This window comes from Choloepus didactylus, chromosome 14 (assembly GCF_015220235.1).
Source record: "Choloepus didactylus isolate mChoDid1 chromosome 14, mChoDid1.pri, whole genome shotgun sequence".
Classification (NCBI taxonomy): Eukaryota; Metazoa; Chordata; class Mammalia; order Pilosa; family Megalonychidae; genus Choloepus; species Choloepus didactylus.
The window spans coordinates 56,151,790-56,172,067 of record NC_051320.1 but is presented as its reverse complement, the minus strand read 5'-3'; the positions used below and the strand labels follow the sequence as shown (position 1 = coordinate 56,172,067).

Genomic DNA, 20,278 nt, shown 5'->3' with positions numbered 1-20,278 from the left:
TGAAGGTTGATAAAATGAGCTAGGCAGAGAAGGAGAAGGTAGGGGCCATTGGAAGCAGAGAAGATCGCATGTACAAAGAAAGTTAGTTTTGTATGTGTGAGAGGGAAAGAGAAAGGAGGAGAAGAGGGAGGGGAAGGAAGAAAGAAAGAGGATTTGTGGAACTGCATGTAGTTTTGTATGACTGAAGAAATTTTTGCTTGTCTATAAAACCAGTGGGAGTTGAGGGTGGGGAGTGGGAGAACACTAGTGCTGGAGCTGGACTACATCGGTGATTCAAATCCTAACTCTGTCATTTATCATCTGTGTAACTTTGGGCAAACTACTTAATCTCTCAGGCTTCAGATCTTAATTTCTTAATGGAATAATAATAGCATCTACCTTTGGGGTTCTCGTGAGAATGAAATGGCTTAATACTTTTAAAGCACTTCAAACAGTGCCTGACATGTCGGAGGTCCTCAAAGTTATTATTGTTATCCTATTTTTCTCTCTCACTCCCCATTTTTAATCCATCAGCAAGTTCTACTGATTCTACCTCTAAAACAAATAGCCAAACCATCCACTTCTGTCTCCAAAGCCTTGATCCAAAGAAGTATGATTTTTTCTTGGATTCTTGCAATAGCCTCCTAAATAGTCTCCCTGCTTTCAGTCTTGCTCTGACACAATCTGATCTCCATGTAACAGCCAGAATGATCCTTTTCAAAGGTAAATCAAGGTATCACTCCTTTCCTTAAAAATAATCTGTGTGTCATCCTACTGTTGGAAAATTACACTCCAAATGCATGCTTTCACAAACGGCACATTAGACAAGCCTTTTGTGCAAAACTTCCTGGTGGCCATAATAACACGTTGCAGCCACTGCATCCTGCCCCAATCTCCCCTTTCCCCAGCTATATACATTCCAATCCTTAAAAGGTCATATTGCTCATTACTCACTTTTCCATTGGCTCAATGCCATTCCTTCTCAGTTCCCACCTCAACAGACCCCTGGGTCCAATCATCACTTAAACCATCAGCTAAACCCCTGAACTTCTTGACCAACTGACCACCCCTGAAAGCAAAGCATAAATACAGCTCTCCTTTGTCGCCAGTGGGCTGCAGCTTTACTTCAGACCCCCACCATGCTGATGGCACCTTTCTTTCCAACCCCTACCCTGCTGCTCAAATAGAACGTTCTGCCTGAAAGTCAGTTGATTGGTCTCCATGCCCTCTATGACTGCGCCCCAAAATTTCTAACACCTACATCCTACCAACCACTTAGAATTCTCCTTGCCATGACCTAAAAGGTGATAATCTGGCTCCCTCTTCCCTCTTGCACAGCATGCTTCACTCTCTAGCTGCCTTGAGTTTGACAAGCTTTTCCTGCTAGGGCCTTTGCACCTGTTGTTCCCTCTGCCTTCCCCACTCCAAACCCCCTTCACTTGTCTGCCTCCTTTTGGTCTTGTAGAGCCCAGTTCAAATGTTACAGGAGTTGACTTTAGTTTCAGACACGAAACTAAAGTTACAGCTACCTTGGTTTCTATTATATTATCCTGGTAAAGTTTCTTTAATTTTCTTTTTTCTCTGTCCTCCCTGACTAGAATGCAAACACCAGGGGAGAAGATACCTGAGCCGTATCCCTCGTATGTAGAACAACCCACACTGAATTGATGTTGAATGAAGTGAGATGAAGGTAGGGAAATAAGGGAGAGTGCTGCCAAAAATTAAGGCACCTTGAGCTAATTTAGGCTCTTGCAATTATCCAATGAGAAATGATGAGGCCCTAGCAGTGGTTTTCAACTTTGGATGCACATTGGAATCACCTGGGGAGTTTTAAAAACTGATAACTGAGGGCCACCCTCAGAGGTTCTGATTTAATTGGTTTAATTGGTAGGTACAGCCTGGGCATCAGAATTTTTAAAAGCTCCCTAGGGGATTCTAATGTGCGGCCAAGATTGAGAACACTGCCCTAAAGGCAGAAGGGGGAGTGTAGAAGAAAGGCCTGAGTGGAGAGATATTTAGGGGTATAATAAACAGGATTTGGCAACTAGTTATAAATTGGAAATGACAAGAGGGTTCCTGGGAAGAATCACAAATTTATGGATTGGGTCTGGGTGAATGAAAGTAGCAGGCTTTGAGGAAAAGATAATAAATTCCTTTTTGGACAAGCTGAGTTTGAGGTGCCTATGGAATTCGAGTGGAGATATTCAATAGACATTTATTTCTTAATAGATTTATATTGCCCTAGTGAAGAGTGGAAATCCCTCTAATTTTCAGGAAGCAGGAAAAGGCATCTGGAAAATATGAGAATTTATTGTATAGAGTACAAGCCCATTCCCATTCTATACAGCATGACTGAGCATCTTTATTCAAACTCTTTATCCAACTAAATGCCCCAAATGTCCTGAAATGCTGTTTAACATGTTGATATATTCTCAAGAAGGATTTTGTTATGTACAAGTACTGTTCCACAAATCCATTTAATTTACCATTCTGGTACTACTGGTAGGCTTAAAGTAGCATTTAAACATATCTTAAAATCTTCCCATAAATGAAAATAAACATACTTATTATTACCTCAAGATTCAGGGTGAAGGATACTTAAAATTAAGCTGTCTAGCTTGCTTAGTTTTCTAATCTGTAAACATTTACTGTGTTACCAATGATACAAAGTACAGAGGGAAAGACTTATGGCTCCTTGGTTCCTTTCTAATTTAAATTAAACAGATACACCAAAACAAGGAATGAAAGGGTGATATATTTAGTTAAGCAACAGATGGCAAATGGACATCCTGCCCAGCATCTTTCTCATTCTGTTTCTCAGTATTCCAAGGGAGAGTGATTCTAAACGGTGAACAGAAACAAATGAGAAGGAAATGGACCAAGCCTGGACTGAGTTTCTTTATTCAGTTAAGAACTTATAGGCATACATAGGTTAAAAAATTCAGAGACGACTGGCTCAAAGGATGAGGGACAGAACAGATAAAGCTGGATTAAAGTAATCAAAAAATGCATTAGAGACCAATAAGGACTGAAAATGTGAATTCTGAACACTTAAATGGACTTTTTGAAATTAAAAAAAAAAAAAAAAAAAAAGGAGTTCTTGCTCCTAGCAGGCCCTGAGGAAGACTGAAGTCTATTAGAACCAAGTGGAGCGGAGAGAGAGCTGCGACCGTGCAGGGCCCTGCTGAAAGGGTGCTGCCACTCTCTGGGGAATGACATTTCCTTGAGAGCGAGAGTGGCAAGAATACGCTGCAACACCGGTCCTGTTCTTGGGCTGCCCATCAAGCGGGTGAACTATGAGAACAAAAAACAATAAATAATGCCGTACGAAAAACCAAGAGTCAGGGTCCCTAATACCGGCATCTTCGTTTACCTCGGGCGCAGCTCCAGCTATCCCCACTGGTCCCAGGACGAGGCGCTCTCTGAGCGAAAAAGAAGGCAGTGGGGAGACACCTGCCCCACAGCTCGGCACGCTCAAGGCGGAGTCCTGCGGGCTGGAGAGGCAGGAAGGCTACTAACTGCTCCGCTCAAGGGCGGGGCGTACGGACAGCTCCAAGGACGGCGCCGGGCAAACGAGTTCTGGGAAACGATTGTGTCCCACCGCGGCCCAGGGCAGGACCGGTGGGCGTGACGTCATGACGCACGACACGCGGTCGGCGCGCAGGGCGGGGCGAGGCGGGGCGTGGCGTGGCGGGGCAGGGGCAGGGGCGGGGGCGGGAGGAAAGAGTGGGAGGAGGAGGCGGAGACAGCCGGGCCTGAGGGAGGGGGAGAATGGCAGTTGCGGCACTGGCTCGGTGGAGCAGCAGGCGAGCCAGAATTGCAGAGGAGGAGTTCCGGAAAGCAGCCGTCCGGACCCCTCCTCTCCTTTACCCCGCCCCAGCTAAGAGGCGCTTCCACGGGTCTGGGGAGCCCTACCCCCCGTACTTAGACTTCTACCGCCGCAACCGCTGGGAGATGGGCCTGGTCGTCCGCAGCCCTGCGCCCGCCGCCGCTCGGAGGAGTTGAAGGTACGGGCGGGCACGGGAGAAGGTTGCACCCGGGCTCGGGAGGACAGGGGCGGTTCCTCTTTCCGACCCGAAGCGTCCTGGCCCGGCCGCCGCCCTTACACCCCTCTCCTGAACGGAAATGGATTCGGAAGTCCCGCGGCAAAGGCGTCCCCTCCCGTGCCCCCGTCGCGGAGCTAGGGTTGGGGCCGGTCCCGGGGGTCAGGCCTCGAGCTGGTTCCGGGTCCCCCGCCTGGCCTCGGCGCGGGCGCCCCCTTACGGGTCCGAGCGGGTCGAGGTGGAGCGTGAGATCCGCTCCGAGTCCTGTCCTCTTGGCCCGGGGAGTCTGTGGAGCGGGCGGTCGGCCGGACCGAGACGGCGCTCCCTTCGAGCACTTCCCGGGTCCGCGAAGTTGGCGAGACCTGAGGGCGGCCGCGGCGGGGAGGCGGCGGGGGTGGACCGCATTTCTTGGTGGGTGAAATCGGCTCTAACGGGACCGATTTCCGGGACTCACTGCAAATTCGGAGCCGGGGCCTTCGCTGCTTGGGGCCCTAGGGAAAGAGAGGTTTGCACCCGGGAAGGTTCATGCAGGAGAGCTACCACTCCTTTATAAACAAAATTTTTAAAAAGCAACAACACGGAAAATGGGGTAAAGTATGGGTTAATAGGGGTCTTCCGGGATTGTCGCCCTCGTGATAAACATTCAGGCTGTTCCCAGCCGACACCCAGCGAGTAATGCCACAACTTTTAATTTCCAGTATTCTCTGTCATCTGGGTTCCATTCTGTCGTTGCTTTTTTCCCATTTCCATTAATGGGAAGAAGAAAAATAAGTTTAGGGTTCATTAACCTCACGACAAGACAGTAAATAAAAGAGGGGAGAGAGTAGTTGAGGCTATCTATGGGAGAAAGAACGGTTTTAATTTTTTTCCACTGGTCCTTGAGCTTAGAAATATAGAAAGGGTGCTTTATTCTGGTTAATATTTACTACAGATGTTGCAGATTGGTGTTAGGTTGACGTTGGAAAAGACAGCGTTTGAGTGCCACGGCAATTTTCAAACCTATGTGTTGGCTGAAGTGTTGGTTTCAAACGTTAGTAAACACTGGAGGCAGAAAGCAATTCTTTTCCCTGCCCGATTGCCTTAAAATGTTTGTGATCTTAACATTTTACTTTTTTTTTTTTTTTAAGAGCATGGCTCTTTTAATTGTTTTCTGGATTCTCCCCCTCAACCCCCTTATTTTAACATAGATTCCTTGTTCCATTTGGTTATATGAATCTGTTTCATTTTCAGTTTTGCCATTAACCAGTGATCTTAATGCATGTCTTACCATTCTGTTTATAATTCAAGACATTACCATATTTGCCTGTTAATGCCTCTTTAACTCTAACTGTTTGAATTCAATTAAAAATTTAAAGATTTTGTCTATTTAGAAAATAGTGATGATCTTATGTTAACTCTTATTTTCAAATGTTCTTGCTACCTGCAATTCCATGGTGAGGATTTAGAATTAAGTCTCAAGTCAAATTATGCAAAAGAAAGAGAACCTTTTTATTTTGTAATTTAATGTTCTTCTTCTTAATGCTCTCTTTTTTATTACCATACACAATGTAATGAGTCTAAATTTCATGTGTCCATGGAAAGTATTTTAATTTTATAGCAAAGTGCCTTTCTGAGGAAAAAATTACATCTGGCAACTAGTATTAGTGTATTTTTTGCCAAAATCTTTTGCTTCCAGGACTCCAGTAAACTTTTAAAACATTCAACATTATTTTAGGAATTGAAACACAGCCCAATTCTTACTTTCCAGGGCACAGCGAATTGAAATATTGCTGTTTAATTTGGGGGTGCTTCATTTGATCATTAGAGTTTATATAAAGAACTATCCATCCATTTTACTGTCATTCAAACAGTGTCAGAATTAATTTTTAAAATTTTGGTGGGGAGTCGTGTAATTTTTGGTGCCTTTTTACTCTGTTAAATGAAACGCCATTATTTGCTACCTAACATCTGAAAGTTAGTAAGATTAGTGTTTGGTTTTAAAGGTATTTCAGCATCTTAGTGGGAAATAAATGTGGTTCCCAAATTTGAGCATAGATTAAGTCATAAAGCAATATTTTTGCAGTCATGAATGTATGGTACTTGGGGTCACTACTCTTTAAGGGATTGAAAGCATTGAAAGACACCATTGGTTCTTATGGGATTGCTAGATGGAATTAAATAAGAGTAATGATAATTTGTGGCAACTTTTTTACTTTTTAACATTTGTAAGTCTCTCTTGTATATTATGGCAGGTTCTGTCTGCTATTATCCTACCTACTTTAGATGTATCACAGAATTTCTTTGTTTTCTAATCATTTCTCCTCCCACCACCACCCACCTCATTTTGTTCTTTTTTTTTTTTTTTTTTTTAAACTGGAGGGCACTGAGGATTGAGAAATGGAGTTTTCTGAATTTCCCAAGAGGGGGAAAAAGGCAAAATATTTGTGATAACATCTGAAAGTCCCTAGTCAAGAACCGGCACCAAGTACACTGGAGATGAATTTTGTTGTATTTGCATCTGAATAGCCCACATTTCTTCTCTTTTTAGGCTATATAGGAAATCTTTAGAGAATGGTTATGTTTTTCTGATGCTACTAACAAGTGGTAATTGGTTGTAAAATGCAGGCTGGTTTTGTACAGACTAAGCTTATGCTCTTTTATCATTTGAGGCCAGGGAAAAATTAGGCCATTTGGGGCTCAAAGGCCGAAGTAAAGTTGAGTTTCTAAATTTATATTTGATTGCACATTGCATTGTATTTAGCAAACCAGCATGTTATTGCAAAGTAGTAATTTAATGATTTTCTGAAAGGACCCATGATCGTATATTGAGCACTTTAGCTTACAGGTTTTGTTTTGATTCCTATTTAGCAAAATGATAATTTGATTACTTATGGAGAATAGTCAGTATTTCCATATTTATGCTATTTTTTTCCCTCCAATTAGGAGCTAATTTTATTTTTCTTTGGCCATTAAAAAATTTTTTTTTGGTCATGTCAGTTCTTTCTTAGCTGACAGAAGATTTATAGCATCAAAACAACACGTGTGCATAACCACACTTGCACAAAGTCTGAGAGATGATATTCCTTTGCCAAACACATCTGTATTTCAGATGGTGGTACACTTCAACCAAAAAAGGTAATGAAATCATTTTGGGTGCTTAAAGCTTAGATACTTCCTTTGTTTCTTAATATTAACTGTCATGTCAGTGATGCTTTCTTGTATTAAAGTAAAAAATTATCACCTTTAGATAAAGTAGTTTTTGCTTGTGTTGCTCTCCAATTGCCAATAAAACCTGAAGAATTATTTTGTTTATTGGTAACATTTAGTATAATATTATTAGGATAATAACATTTAGGATAATAGTAAATATTGTATCACAAAAATAGATTACCATGAGTAAGAATCGACTGGTGATTTCTGCCTTGTGATTTTTAAGTCAAGATATTGGCATTTGCCAAAAGGTGAAGTATTATTTTTCCAAATTAAATTATTTTTATGTATTATAACAAATGAGATAATATATGTGAAATGTGCAGTAAAGGTATAAACTTTATGATGTCAGGAATCTTCGTTCTCTTTCTTCACTCTCATGGTCTCAGCATTTAGCATAGACCCTGACAATAATAGATGTTGAATAAATATCTGTTATCTTAGATAAAATATAATGTAAGGTATCTGTTTCATAAGTTTCTTTACAGCAGCATTGTCCAGTTGAAATATAATGTGAGTCACATAGGTAATTGAAGAGTTTTCTAGTAGCCACTTTTAAAAAGTAAAAAGAAAAAGCTGAAATTAATTTTAATAATACATTTTATTTAACCCAGCATATCCAAAATATTATCATTTAAACATGTGTTAATGAGCACCTTTATACTCTTTTTCATTCTAAATCTTTGAAATCCAGTGTTCCGGTTTGCTAGAGCTGCTGTTAGGCAAAATACCAGAAACACATTGGCTTTTGTAAAGGGATTTATTAGGTTACTAATTTACAGTTCTAAGGCCATAAAAGTTTACAAACTAAGGCATCAACAAGAGGATACCTTCACTGAAGAAAGTCCTGTGATGTCCTGAACACCTCTGTCATCTAGGAAGGCACATGACTGGCATCTGCTGGTCCTTTCCTCCCAGTTCTGGTTTCAAAATGGCTTTCTCCAAAATGTGTCTGGGCTTCCGACTCTCCTAACTTCTGTCTCTCAGCTCCTGTGCATCCTTGCTTGTTCTCCCAGAGTGTTTCTCACTAAGTGGCTGGGGGTCCTCTCTTAGCTTCTCCAGGGCAAAGTCTGGGCTTCATCTCTTAGCTTAGCATCTCCGAATGTCCTTCTGTCTGTATCTCAAAGCATCTCCAAGTGTCTGTGTCAGCTCTTGGCTTCTCCCCAGGGCAAATTTTGGATTACATATCTTAGCTTTGCTCCAAAATGTCTCTCTCAGCCTGAGCTCCTGCTCTCCATGAGCACTCTTAAAGTGCTTCAGTGAACTAATCATGGAAATGATCTAATCAAAAGGTCTCACCTATAGTTGAGTGGATCAGATCTTCATGGAAACAACCTAATCATAAGGTCCCACCCTAATCAAAGACTAATAAGTCTGCCCCCACAAGATTGCATTAAAGAACATGGCTTTTGTGAGAGACATAATAGATTCAAACCATACCCAGTGTGTATGTTATACTTAGAGGTTAATACAGTTCAGTCCATATCCAAGTGAACAGCATAGATCTAGGGGCATTTTGTATGACATATAATAGCGTCTGGAAATTTCATGTTCCTTTCCACAGAAATACTTTTCTTTGTCCTTTTGATCGTCTTCTTTGGTAGTCTTTTTCTGAGTACATGTCTTTTGAGGCCAAATAGAGAAGTGCATATATGATTTAACTGGAATTATTGAATTGAATTGAAAGTCAGGGGACCTGACTTCTCCTTTCAGTTTTACAACTCTCCAAAAATGATTTTGTGCCTCAATCTTTTTTCCTGTCTATAAAATGAGGGAGAATGTGCTGTCATCTATTTTGTTGGATTAATGTAAATTGATTGTGTCTCTGAAACACTCTGAACTGCTAGGACAAGACTGTTAAAAAGGAGAACTTGTCATTCTTAGCAACTTATTATAGCAAAGCTTAATATAAAAAACAAATAAGTTCCAATGAGACTACTACATATGGAGTTTCCTGTTGCCTTCAACAATGGCATCACTTACAATGAATAAATCAATGCAAGATGCTTTTTTAACATACATAATCAGGACAGTTGACTAGATTGGCTTGAGCATCAGATAGTAAACCTCTGATATCTTTAAATACTGCATGTACTAATCTGACATTTAGGTTTTGTTTGTATGAATAACTGGGACTTCTCATAGAAATGCTTAAATCAAAATCATGAAATAAGGTGCTTTGGAAAGAAAGTACGTGTAGGGACTGGTAAATACTTACGAGTGGCTAGGTGGGAAAAGTAGAATAACCACTTAGAAAAGTCAGTCATCTCAAGGTACGTGGTACATAGCATGACTATAATTCTTTTATCCAAACTAAGGGTGGCAGTGATTACCTGGTAAGAAGTTGAGAGACTTCTGGTTATACATAACCAAATCAAATAGATTTCTCCTTAAAGACATACCTTTAATTTAAAAAAAACTAACTTTTTTTGACTTGTTGAAGAACATTAAATATGCTTTGGCTTTTTGAATAAACATAGCATACTTTATTAATGTCCTTAGCAAAAACTTACGGAACTGTGTTTAGTAGTTGAATGGTGGCCTCCAGAAAGACATGTTCATGACCTAATCCTCATAATTTGTGAATGTTACCTTCTTTTTAAAAAGAGTCTTTGCAGATGTTATTAAGTTAAGGATCATAAGATGAGGAGATCATCTTGGATTATCCTGGTAGACCCTAAATTCAATGACAAGTATCCTTATATAGAGGGAGATTACAGACAGAAGAAGAGAAGACACACAGAAGAGGAGGCAGTGTGACCACTGAGGTAGAGATTGGAGTGATGCAACCACTAACCAAGGAAGGCATGTAGCCCCTAGAAGCTGGAAGAGGCAAAGAACTGATTCTACACTAGAGCCCATGGAGGGAGTCTCGCTCTGTGGCATTTTGGTCTTCTAACTTCCAGACTGAGAGTTAATAAATTTATTTTGTTTGGAGCCACCTCATTAGTGATAATTTGCTATGGCAGCCCCAGGAAACTAAAATACTGTCAGAAGTCTTCAGTAAACTAAAGATCTGTGCTTATCATTGTTTTATATATGCTTATCATTGTTTTATATCATGCATCATGACTATGAGAGACTAGCTAGTCCTTCCTTTAGAATTATAACACTTAGAAATATCAGTAGTGTCTTGCTACCCTCCAGTCTCAACAGGAGAAATAGGGGATATCCTGTAAGATATATTGTTATTTTCTCATGTCATTTTTTCCCTCCCTCTTCTAATTTGCATCTCCTTTGCTTATGACTTTTTAAAGAGATAGGTTACATTTGAGGAAGAAGGCAAGTAAAATACTAATGGAGACAGACTAACAGGTTTTGTCTTCTTAAGGTGCAATTCCTAAAAGATCCCCCTCCAACCTTTTCTGTCCTTTACTGAATCCTCCTCTTGTCCCCTCCATCTTAATGTTGGAATGCCACAGGGCTCAGTCCTTAGCCTTTTACATTTAATCCTTTGATGATTTGATCCATGCTCCTGATTTTACACGCTATCCATCACCGACTCCCAAATTTATATTCCAGGTCAGATTTTTTTTTTCCTGAACTCCAGGCTTATCAAATAGGTAATTGGATATACATCTCCACCTAGATATAAAAGGCATCTCAAACGTAAATGTCTGAAAATGAACTCCTGGTCTTAGTCCCTCCCTAAAACATGTTCTTTTCATGTCCTTCCCCATTTCAGTTGATAGCAGTTTCAGGCTTTTTGTTAATCAGGCCAACATCTTTTGCAATACAGTAGGAAATCCTTTGTTCTAGTTTGCTAATGCTGCCGGAATGCAAAACACCAGAAATGTACTGGCTTTTAGAAAGGGGGTTTATTTGGTTAAATGGTTACAGTCTTAAGGCCATAAAGTGTCCAAGGTAACACATCAGCAATCAGGTACCTTCCCTGGGGGATGGCCAATGGTGTCCAGAAAACCTCTGTTAGCTCAGAAGGCACGTGGCTGGCGTCTGCTCCAAGTTCTGGTTTCAAAATGGCTTTCTCCCAGGACATTCCTCTAGGCTGCAGTTCCTCAAAAATGTCACTCTTAGTTGCACTTGGGATATTTGTCCTCTCTCAGCTTCTCTGGAGCAAGAGTCTGCTTTCAACAGCTGTCTTCAAACTGTCTCATCTGCAGCTCCTGTGCTTTCTTCAAAGTGTCCCTCTTGGCTGTAGCTCCTCTTCAAAATGTCACTCACAGCTGCACTGAGTGCCTTGTGTTTGTCAGCTCATTTATATGGCTCCAGTGATTGAATTTAGACCCACCCTCAATGGGTGGCGTTACACCTCCATGGAAATTATCCAGTCAGAGTCATCACCCACAGTTGGGTGGGGCACATCTCCATGGAAACACTCAAAGAATTCCAATCTAATCAGCACTAAAATGTCTGCCCCACAAGATTGCATCAAAGAATAGGGCTTTTTCTGGGGGATATAATACATTCAAACTGGCACATCCTTTCAGCTCTACCTTCAAAACATATGCATCAAAACTTAGTCTCATCTTGTGCAGTGCTACCACCATGCACCATCGTTTCTTTCCTAGGTTATTAATAGTCTTTAAAATCTTCTTACCACCCTTACCCCCACTACAGTCTACTCTCTACACAACAGTCAGAATGATCCTTTTAAATTCTGTCCAGATTCTAAACTGAATCCATCTGTTCAGACACCTCAGAAGTTTCCACATTAAACTTTAAAAAAAAAAAGCCATAGTTCTTACATTGACCTATTAAGCCCTGCACTACCTGACCCCCATTAAATTCTGAACATACCAGGCATATTTCTGCCTGAGGGCTGATGCAATGGCTGTTCCCTCTGCCTGGGAGGCTTTTTCTCCAGATACCCACTTGGCCAACTCCCTTACCTCCTTAAGTAAGGAGTCTTTGCTTAATTGTCACTTTTTCAATGAGATGCTGATCACCATACTTAATACCTATTTAAAAAGGTAATCAGCACCACCCAAGCACACACATCTGATCTTCTTTACTTTGCTTAACTCTTTTCAGCCTCTAGCAAAGAATCCATTAAATTATTTGGAAGAAGTATTCAGAAAATTGAAAACTTCTATATAAGGGATAGAACAATTTTTAGTAGCATTTACTTATAATTACTGGCCGAGAATGATTTGTGAAGATAAGATAGGAGTTGTCCTTTGAAAGACAACTAGGACTTAAGACAAACAAAGAAAGTGGAAAAGAGTGTCCCGGCAAAGACACAGGCATAGAAGTCATGGAGGTGAAAGTATGTATACTTTGTTAAGGTATTTAACAGTTAGATCAGTTGCCTGGAGTGTGAGGTTTTTATGTAGAGAATGGTGATAAGAGTGACACTAAGGTTAGATTGTGGAGGACTTTGAGTGCCATGTGAAGTTTGCTGTTTATTTTATGTGTAGGGAGGCAATGGAGATTTGTGAGCAGACCTGAACAAAGAGGCTGATAATTCAGAAACCAGGTGATTAATGAAGGCCAAGTGGAGGGAGTAGGACAGTAAGAAAAACACTGAGACTTTGGCTCTGCCACATAAGCTGTGTGAATAAGTAACATAATTTCTCTATTTTCTTATAATTTCTGCTGTCCAGTGGAACTTTCTGCAGTGATGGCAGTGTTCTAGATCTGTGTTCTTTGGTAAGGTAGCCAGTAGCAATATAAACAAATACAGAGCATTTGAAATGTGGCTGGTGCAACAACTGAGGGACTAAATTTTAAATTTAATTTTAATTAATTTAAATAGCCACATGTAGCTAGTGGCGATGTATTGGACTGAGTAGTTCGAGATTTCAGTGTTCTCACTTATAAAATTGAAGAGTTATATTAAATACTAGTGTCACTAGAACCTACCCACTTAAAGTTGGGAACCACATACTACCTTCTTGGATAGTACACATAGTACATTTTAGAAGTCTTAATTTGTTTAGTTTTGTTTCTTATGTTTCTCAAGTTCGCTTGACCGCAACTTTTTTCCTTGTAACATCTTACTGTTTTTACAGAACTAGTATTCTTCAGAACCATACTTTGGAATACATTGTAGTAGGTTAATTTCAAGGTAGTACAGAAGAGATTTCAATAAGTTGATTCAATTTGGTGACTGATTGGACATGAAGAATATGATAAAGGAATAAACAGGAATAAAGGGAATAAACAGTTCATATTTTAAAAAGGGTCTGTCTTGTTTTGTACCATGTACGGTGCCAAGGTATTCCTTGCAGATAATAGGCTCTCAAATATTTGCTTCATTGAATTGTCTCTTTTGTACTCAATTCTGAAATTGATGATAATTATGGAAAGTAATGATTGTAAAAATGTTGGTGTCAGAGCCAACTCTTTTACTAGTTAAGGATTGGCCTTTTTACCAAATTCTGAGAATGTAAGCAAGAGAATGAGCCAGAAGTAGATCACAACATACTATGCTCTATTTATAAAACTTTAAAAAAATATTTTTATTTAAATAGAATTATAAAATGAGAGAAATTCTAGATTTGGAAGGCACCTTGGCAATCTAGTCCACTGGAGTTTTAAGCAACAGAAACCCTCAGAATATTTTTGAAGCCCTCTATGTCTATAGCACATATATATATTTAAAAAACTGCGGTGCCTGTATATAAAATAACTTATTTCTTGAATTTTAAGTATTTTTTCTAAGATTTTTTTTTTTTTTTTGTAAAATAATTTAAATCTGGGCATCTGTTTATTTCTTAGTACTAGTTAAAATTTTGAGGTAAAATTTGATTAAAATGAAGCTGGGTACAGTTCACTTATCTCTGCTTTTCTGTTTTAATTAAAAATATAGAGTGTGAATGTGTGTGTGTGTGTGTGTGTGTGTGTGTGTATAACTTAATAGTTCTGTTTGCTGAGAGGTCTGAAAAGCAGTGAGCACACTTAGCATCCTAATCTTGGTTTCTAAATACCATTTTCAACTAAGATGAGTCAGGGCTCTTTAGAGAGAGGGCTGACTCCAGCGTGAGGCAGGGAAAGGGCAAGATAAGCCTAGAACATCTTGTTGCAGCAGAAAGTAAGGAAGTGCGCAAAGAGTGATGTGTACATATCAAAACCTCAGGAGTCATGAGAGGAGCTAAAATGGCAGCATAGAGAGGAGTAGAAGCCAGTTAGTCCCCCTGGAACAATTCATAAAACTACCGAAAAACTAGTAAATAACCTGTAATAACTGCAGGGAGACAAATGTGACTGTCCACTCATTATACACCAACCTGAATTGGGAGGAATGCCTGAGATCACAGCATAAAATCTGTAAGTAAAAACTGCGGACCCAAGCCGAGAGCCGAGAGCCCCCTCCCTCACGGAAGCCTCGTGGTGCTAGAGAGCAGCACTCTCCGAACAAGCTACTGTACCTCAGCCCAGCTCCAACTGGGGTTTTAATGTTAACCGCTCAATACAGACTGCGAATCCCCAACAAGCAGACAGAGGCTTTTGGTGATGATTGACTTGGGAGAGTCAGGGGACATATCTGTATCAGGGCAGGGAGTCCAGAGGATTGGGTGCTATCTCTGGCCGACGGGTGAATATGGGAGCTTTCTGTCCCTTTCTCTCTCTCTCTCTCAGCCTGGGCGGCTCAGAGGAGAAAGCCTCAGCCGTTTTCAGCTCGCAGCTCTTCGCAGTAGAGGAAGCCTCAGCCATTTTAAAATCTCAGCACTCTGAGTCAGAGAAACAAAGAATCTATTTATATGCAAATAACCCCTCTGGAGGGGTCATAGCTTCCCAAGAGGAAAGGGAGGGGCCCAGCTCTACTGCCTGCCTTACCAGAACCAGACCCCAAAGCCTAGGGGAGGAGAGCCTTGGGCCACACCCCTGACAGGCTGACAGGCGCACCTGCTGAGCAGAAAAACACAGGGTGTGTCAATCCTCTAAGAAAAACCATAAAGGAAAACGGACACTGAATATTTCCTCCTTCTGTGACCTGAGCCTGTTCTCCTCTGGGAAAACCTGATTGGGGTGGCCTAGGAGGTCAGATGCCTAGACAACAGAAAACTACAACCTGCACTAGGAAAAATGAAGTTATGGCCCAGTTGAAGGAACAAACTTACAATTCAACTGAGATACAGGAATTTAAACAACTAATGCTAAATCAATTCAAAAAGTTTAGAGAAGATATGGCAAAAGAGATAAAGGCTATAAAGAAAACATTGGGCATACATAAGGCAGAAATCGAAAGCTCAAAAAAGCAACCAGTAGAATCTATGGAAATGAAAGGCACAACACAAGAGACGAAAGACAGTGGAAACATACAACAGCAGATCTCAAGAGACAGAAGGAAACACTTAGGAACGGGAGAACAAAATACCTGAAAGCCTTCACACAAAGGAGCAGATGAAGAAAAGAATGAAAAAATATGAGCAATGTCTACGGGAACTTACAGCTGAAATGAAATACAAGAATGTACATATCATTGGTGTCCCAGAAGGAGAAGAGAAGGGAAACGGGGCAGAAGCGATAATAGAGGAAATAATCAATGAAAATTTCCCATCTCTTACGAAAGACATAAAATTATGGATCCAAGAAGTGCAGCGTACTCCAAACAGAATAGATCTGAATAGGCCTACGCCAAGACACTTAATAGTCAGATTATCAAATGTCAAAGACAGAGAGAATCCTGACAGCAGCAAGAGAAAAACGATCCATCACATACAAAGGAAGCTTAATAATACTATGTGCAGATCTCTCAGCAGAAACCATGGAGGCAAGAAGGAAGTAGTGTGATATATTTAAGATACTGAAAGAGAAAAACCGCCAACCAAGAATCCTATATCCAGCAAAACTGTCCTTCAAATATGAGGGAGAGCTCAACATATTTTCCAGCAGACAGACAATGAGAGACTTTGTGAACAAGACACCTGCCCTACAAGAAATACTAAAGGGAGCACTACAGAGTGATAGAAGACAGGAGTGAGAGGTTGGGAACACAATTTTTTGGGAGATGGTAGCACAGCAAGGTATGTATACTGAACAAAGATAACTATGAATATGGTTGAGAGAGGAGGGTTGGGAGCATGTGAGACACCAGAAGAAAGGAGGAAAGATAAAGAGTGGGACTGTGTAACTCAATGAAATCTAGTATTCAACAATTGTGACAAAATGTACAAATATGTTCTTTCATGACGGAGAACAAGCAAATGTCAACCTTGCAAGATGTAAAGATGAGGCATTGGGGGAGGGATGCAATCAACATAAACTAGAGACTGTAAATAACAGAATCATTGTATTATGCTCCCTTTAATGTAACAAAGGCGATATACCAAGGTAAATGCAGATAAGAGGGGGGATAGGGGAGGGGTGTGAGACACTTGATATTGGTGGTGTTGTCTCTTTATTCTACTTTTATTTAAGGTTATCTTTCCTTTTGCTGCTTCCTAGCTGCCATTTTTTTTCTTCCTCTTTCTTTTTTCTTTTGCCTCTCTACCTTCTTTGACTCTCCCTCCTGCCTTGTGGAAGAAATGTAGATGCCCTTATATAGATAGTGGTGAGGGTGGTGAACACATAAATATGTGACTATACAGGGAAGCATCAATTGTTTACTTAGGTTGGAATGTATGGCATGTGAACAAAACCATCTTAAAAAAAGAAATGGGTTGATGACAAAATCTTGAGAGCAATATACTGAATGAAATAAGCCAGACATATAAGGTCAAATATTGCAGGGTCTCACTGATAGGAACTAATTATAATATGTAAACTCATAGACATTAAATATAAGGTACCAAGATATAGAACGAGGCTAAAGAATGGGGAGTGGTTGCTTAGTATGAGCAGAGTTTCCAACTAGGATGAGCTTAAATGTTTGGAAATGAACAGAGGTGTCGGTAGCAAGATATCAGAATAACTAACAGTGCTGAAAGGTGTGTGAAGGTGGTGGAAGGGGTAAGCTCAGAGTCACGTATGTCACCAGAAGGAAAGTTGGAGGTCAAAAGACAGGAATGTGTAAAACTGAATCCTGTGGTGGGCAATGTCCGTGATTAGCGGTATAAATATTAGAAATCTCTGTCATGAACCAGAACAAATGTATGACACTATAACTAGAAGTTAATAATAGAGAGGCATATAGGGAAAAAATATATACCTATTGCAAAGTGTATACTACAGTTAGTCGTATTTCAATGTTCATTCATAAACAGTAACAAATGTACTATACCAATACTATGAGTCAACTTTGGAGGGGGGTTGGTTAGGGATATGGGAGGATTCCAGTTTCCTTTTCTTTCTTTCTTTTTTTTTCTTCTTTCACTCTATTTCTTGTCTGGAGTAGTGAAAAGTTTCTAAAAAGGGAACAAAAATTAAGTGTGGTGATGGACATACAGCTGTATGAGGGTACTGGGGGCAATTGATTGTCCACTTTGGATCTTTGGATAACTGTATGGTATGTGAACAATCTCAATAAAATTAAAAACTAAAAAAAATAAAAAATAAAAAAAAAAAAACACACTTCAGGTATCAGCCAAAAGGGGCTTCCACTGGTCATGTCCTGGACATTTTGAATTAGGAAAACAAGGGATTCTGAAACTAGTGGGTAAAAGTTTGATGGGGACAGACTTTTTACATAATCTCAAAATGTATTTTTATTAGTTATGAAGTAGAAAATTGTAACTTTACAGGGAAGAGACCTGGCAGTGGGCCAAATCAACAGCGTCACCTAATATGATGCTTTGAGGAGGACACAGCATCACTTCTGTGGTATTCCTGCTCACAATGCATAATTTGAATCTAATCATGAGGAAAAATCAGCCAAACCCAAATTGAGGAACATTCTACAAAGTAAATGGGCCTGTATTCTTCAAAAATGTCCAGGTCAAGAAAGAGTCTGAGGAACTGTTCTAGACTGAAGGAGACTAGAGAGACATCCCAACCCAATACAGTCATTGATCCTGGGTTTGATCCTGGGCCTGGGGGGAGGTGGAAAGACAGTTGTACATGACATTAGTGGGACAATTGAAATTTGAATATAGACTGTGCATTAATTAATATTAGTATATCATTTTCAAATTTCCTGATTTTTATCGTAGTAACATGATTATAGAAGGGTATTTCTTTGTTAGGAAGTTCACAGAAATGTTCAGTGTAGGGGTCAAATAATTAAAGAAATAGAGGTATGGGAGGGAAGGAGGGGAGGGAATGATAAAACAAGTAGGATAACAGACATACAGTTTCTTAAACTATTCTTGCAACTTTTCTGTAAGTTAGAAATTATATAAAAGTAAAAAGTTACAGAAATAGTTTTAATTATACAAGAAAACATTAAACTGAACCCTAATTAAAATCATTCTGAAAACTTCAGCTGAACTGATTAAGAATCAGTGAGAAATGTGGCTTTACTAAACAAAATAATATCTGTATAAACTAGTCTTTTAACTACTTTCAGCAAAATTTATTAAACTACCTACTATGTTAGCTGGTACTGAGTACCAGGAATTGATAGCTTTAAATGAGAAAGAGCTTACCTTTAGGGAACTCACACCAATGGAAACAATACATAACTGGAGTATCTGGAACTCACAGTTACATTTTGTAACACTGTTGAATTCTTCAAGCTGTGCACTTATGAGTACTTTGTGATCATTATGCTTTGATTAAAAGATTTCTTTAAAAAAATACAACCTTCTTAGAGAACTGTTTATCTTACATCTTGTCTAGATGAGGCCAGAGAAGTAGATTTCGAGGTAAGATATTAAAGGGCCTTGGGTTTGTTTATTTTTTTATTCATTTTTATGGGCAGTAAAGAATCATTGATTTTTGAGGCATTTTGTTTGACTTGGGGTTTTTTTTTGAGGTGATTCTGGCAACAGCAGAAGCATAGAGACTAAAAGAGACAATATCTTCAGTTTTCCAGATGAGAGGCCATGAGGATTTCTTGAGCGAGAATAGTAGAAATGAGTGTATAAAGAGCAACTTTTCCAATAATAAAATCTATAGAAAAAATTGTTTTCTCTGTAATTTTTGTTTTATATATAAAGTAAAGATGAGATTAAATGAAGTGGAAAAGTAGTATGTGAGAATAAAATAAATAACATTAATTACTGGACTTCAATTTATACAGGCTAACAGATGAGAGTTGATAACAATATCTTAATCAGCTTTGAGTCTGTCCACCCACCTCTCTCCATTCTTAATCTGTTTTATTGAATTATTAGCCATAATGAACCTATCTCCCACCCTACATATTGTCAGCTGTTGAATTACTACAGTTTGCCAGGGTGGCACAGTTCATTCACTTTTCCTCAAAAGTCATTTAATTTTTCTTTGATGTTGTGGAGACTAGGCATCTGGATTATATAATTTTTGTAACATAAAAGAGTAGCCTTTGTGCAAAAAGATTTAAAAAGCTTGGGGAAGGAAAAAAAGCTTGTGAAGGAAAGGGGTTTGTATGGTGTACATAGAATGTAAATAGGGATTTATTAACAGAAGCAAAATGTAAAGAATTGAATGTCTGCTCTCCCTATCTCTCTATGTCTGCCCTCTCATCTTGGACATGTGACCCTCATATACTCAACTGCCTAGTTCTGTCTTACATATAAGATCCCATTGGTTTTTTCTGGCCTTCCTTTTCTCTTGTCTTGGACTTTCTATACCTGCTTCATTCCACATTTTCTTCAGATTAGTTTTCTCTGATTTTCTAAACACATAACTACCCTGCAGCTCTTGAATTTGTATGTCCCCAGATAAAACAATAAAATTCACTAATGTCATTTAGTTCAATTTTTAAGTTATCAGGAGAAAGATTCTGGTGCAACTTGGGACAGTGTTCCGGTTTGCTAATGCTGTCGTTTTGCAAAACACCAGAAATGGATTGGCTTTTATAAAGGGGATTTATTTGGTTACAGAGTTACAGTCTTAAGGCCATAAAGTATCCAAGGTAAGGCATCAACAATAGGGTACCTTCACTGGAGAAAGGCCATTGGCATCCGGCAAACCTCTGTTAGCTAAGAAGGCACGTGGCTGGCGTCTGCTTGTGGCCAGGTTGCGTTTCAAAATGGCATTCCCCAGAATGTCAGCATCAGCTTTCAACGCCGTCTCCAAAACGTCTCTAAGCTGCTCTGAGTTCCTTCTGTTTGAAAGCTCTTTTATATGACTCCAGTGAT

The 20,278-nt window shown here is 39.7% G+C and overlaps 1 protein-coding gene and 1 long non-coding RNA gene across 11 annotated transcripts in view; one reads left to right on the top strand and one right to left on the bottom strand.

The window, feature by feature from the left end:
- The window catches only part of RNF19A (ring finger protein 19A, RBR E3 ubiquitin protein ligase), a 157,616-nt gene that overhangs the window by 14,900 nt on the left and 122,438 nt on the right, over nt 1-20,278 (top strand). For 6 of the 10 annotated variants that reach the window (XM_037802955.1, XM_037802956.1, XM_037802957.1 and 3 more), the window contains exon 1: nt 3,745-3,986. The exons of 1 other annotated variant lie outside the window; for it this stretch is intronic. The gene's annotated coding sequence lies outside the window, so the exon portion shown is untranslated. Of the gene's footprint in view, nt 1-3,744; nt 3,987-6,944; nt 7,137-20,278 lie in introns of those variants that run through there. 3 more of the 10 variants (XM_037802950.1, XM_037802953.1, XM_037802949.1) reach the window with 1 other exon arrangement.
- On the bottom strand, nt 2,863-3,621 carry LOC119509101. The gene is made up of 2 exons (XR_005211624.1): nt 3,353-3,621; nt 2,863-3,273 (listed from the first exon to the last, which is right to left on the bottom strand). It is a non-coding gene; the product is annotated as an uncharacterized LOC119509101 (long non-coding RNA).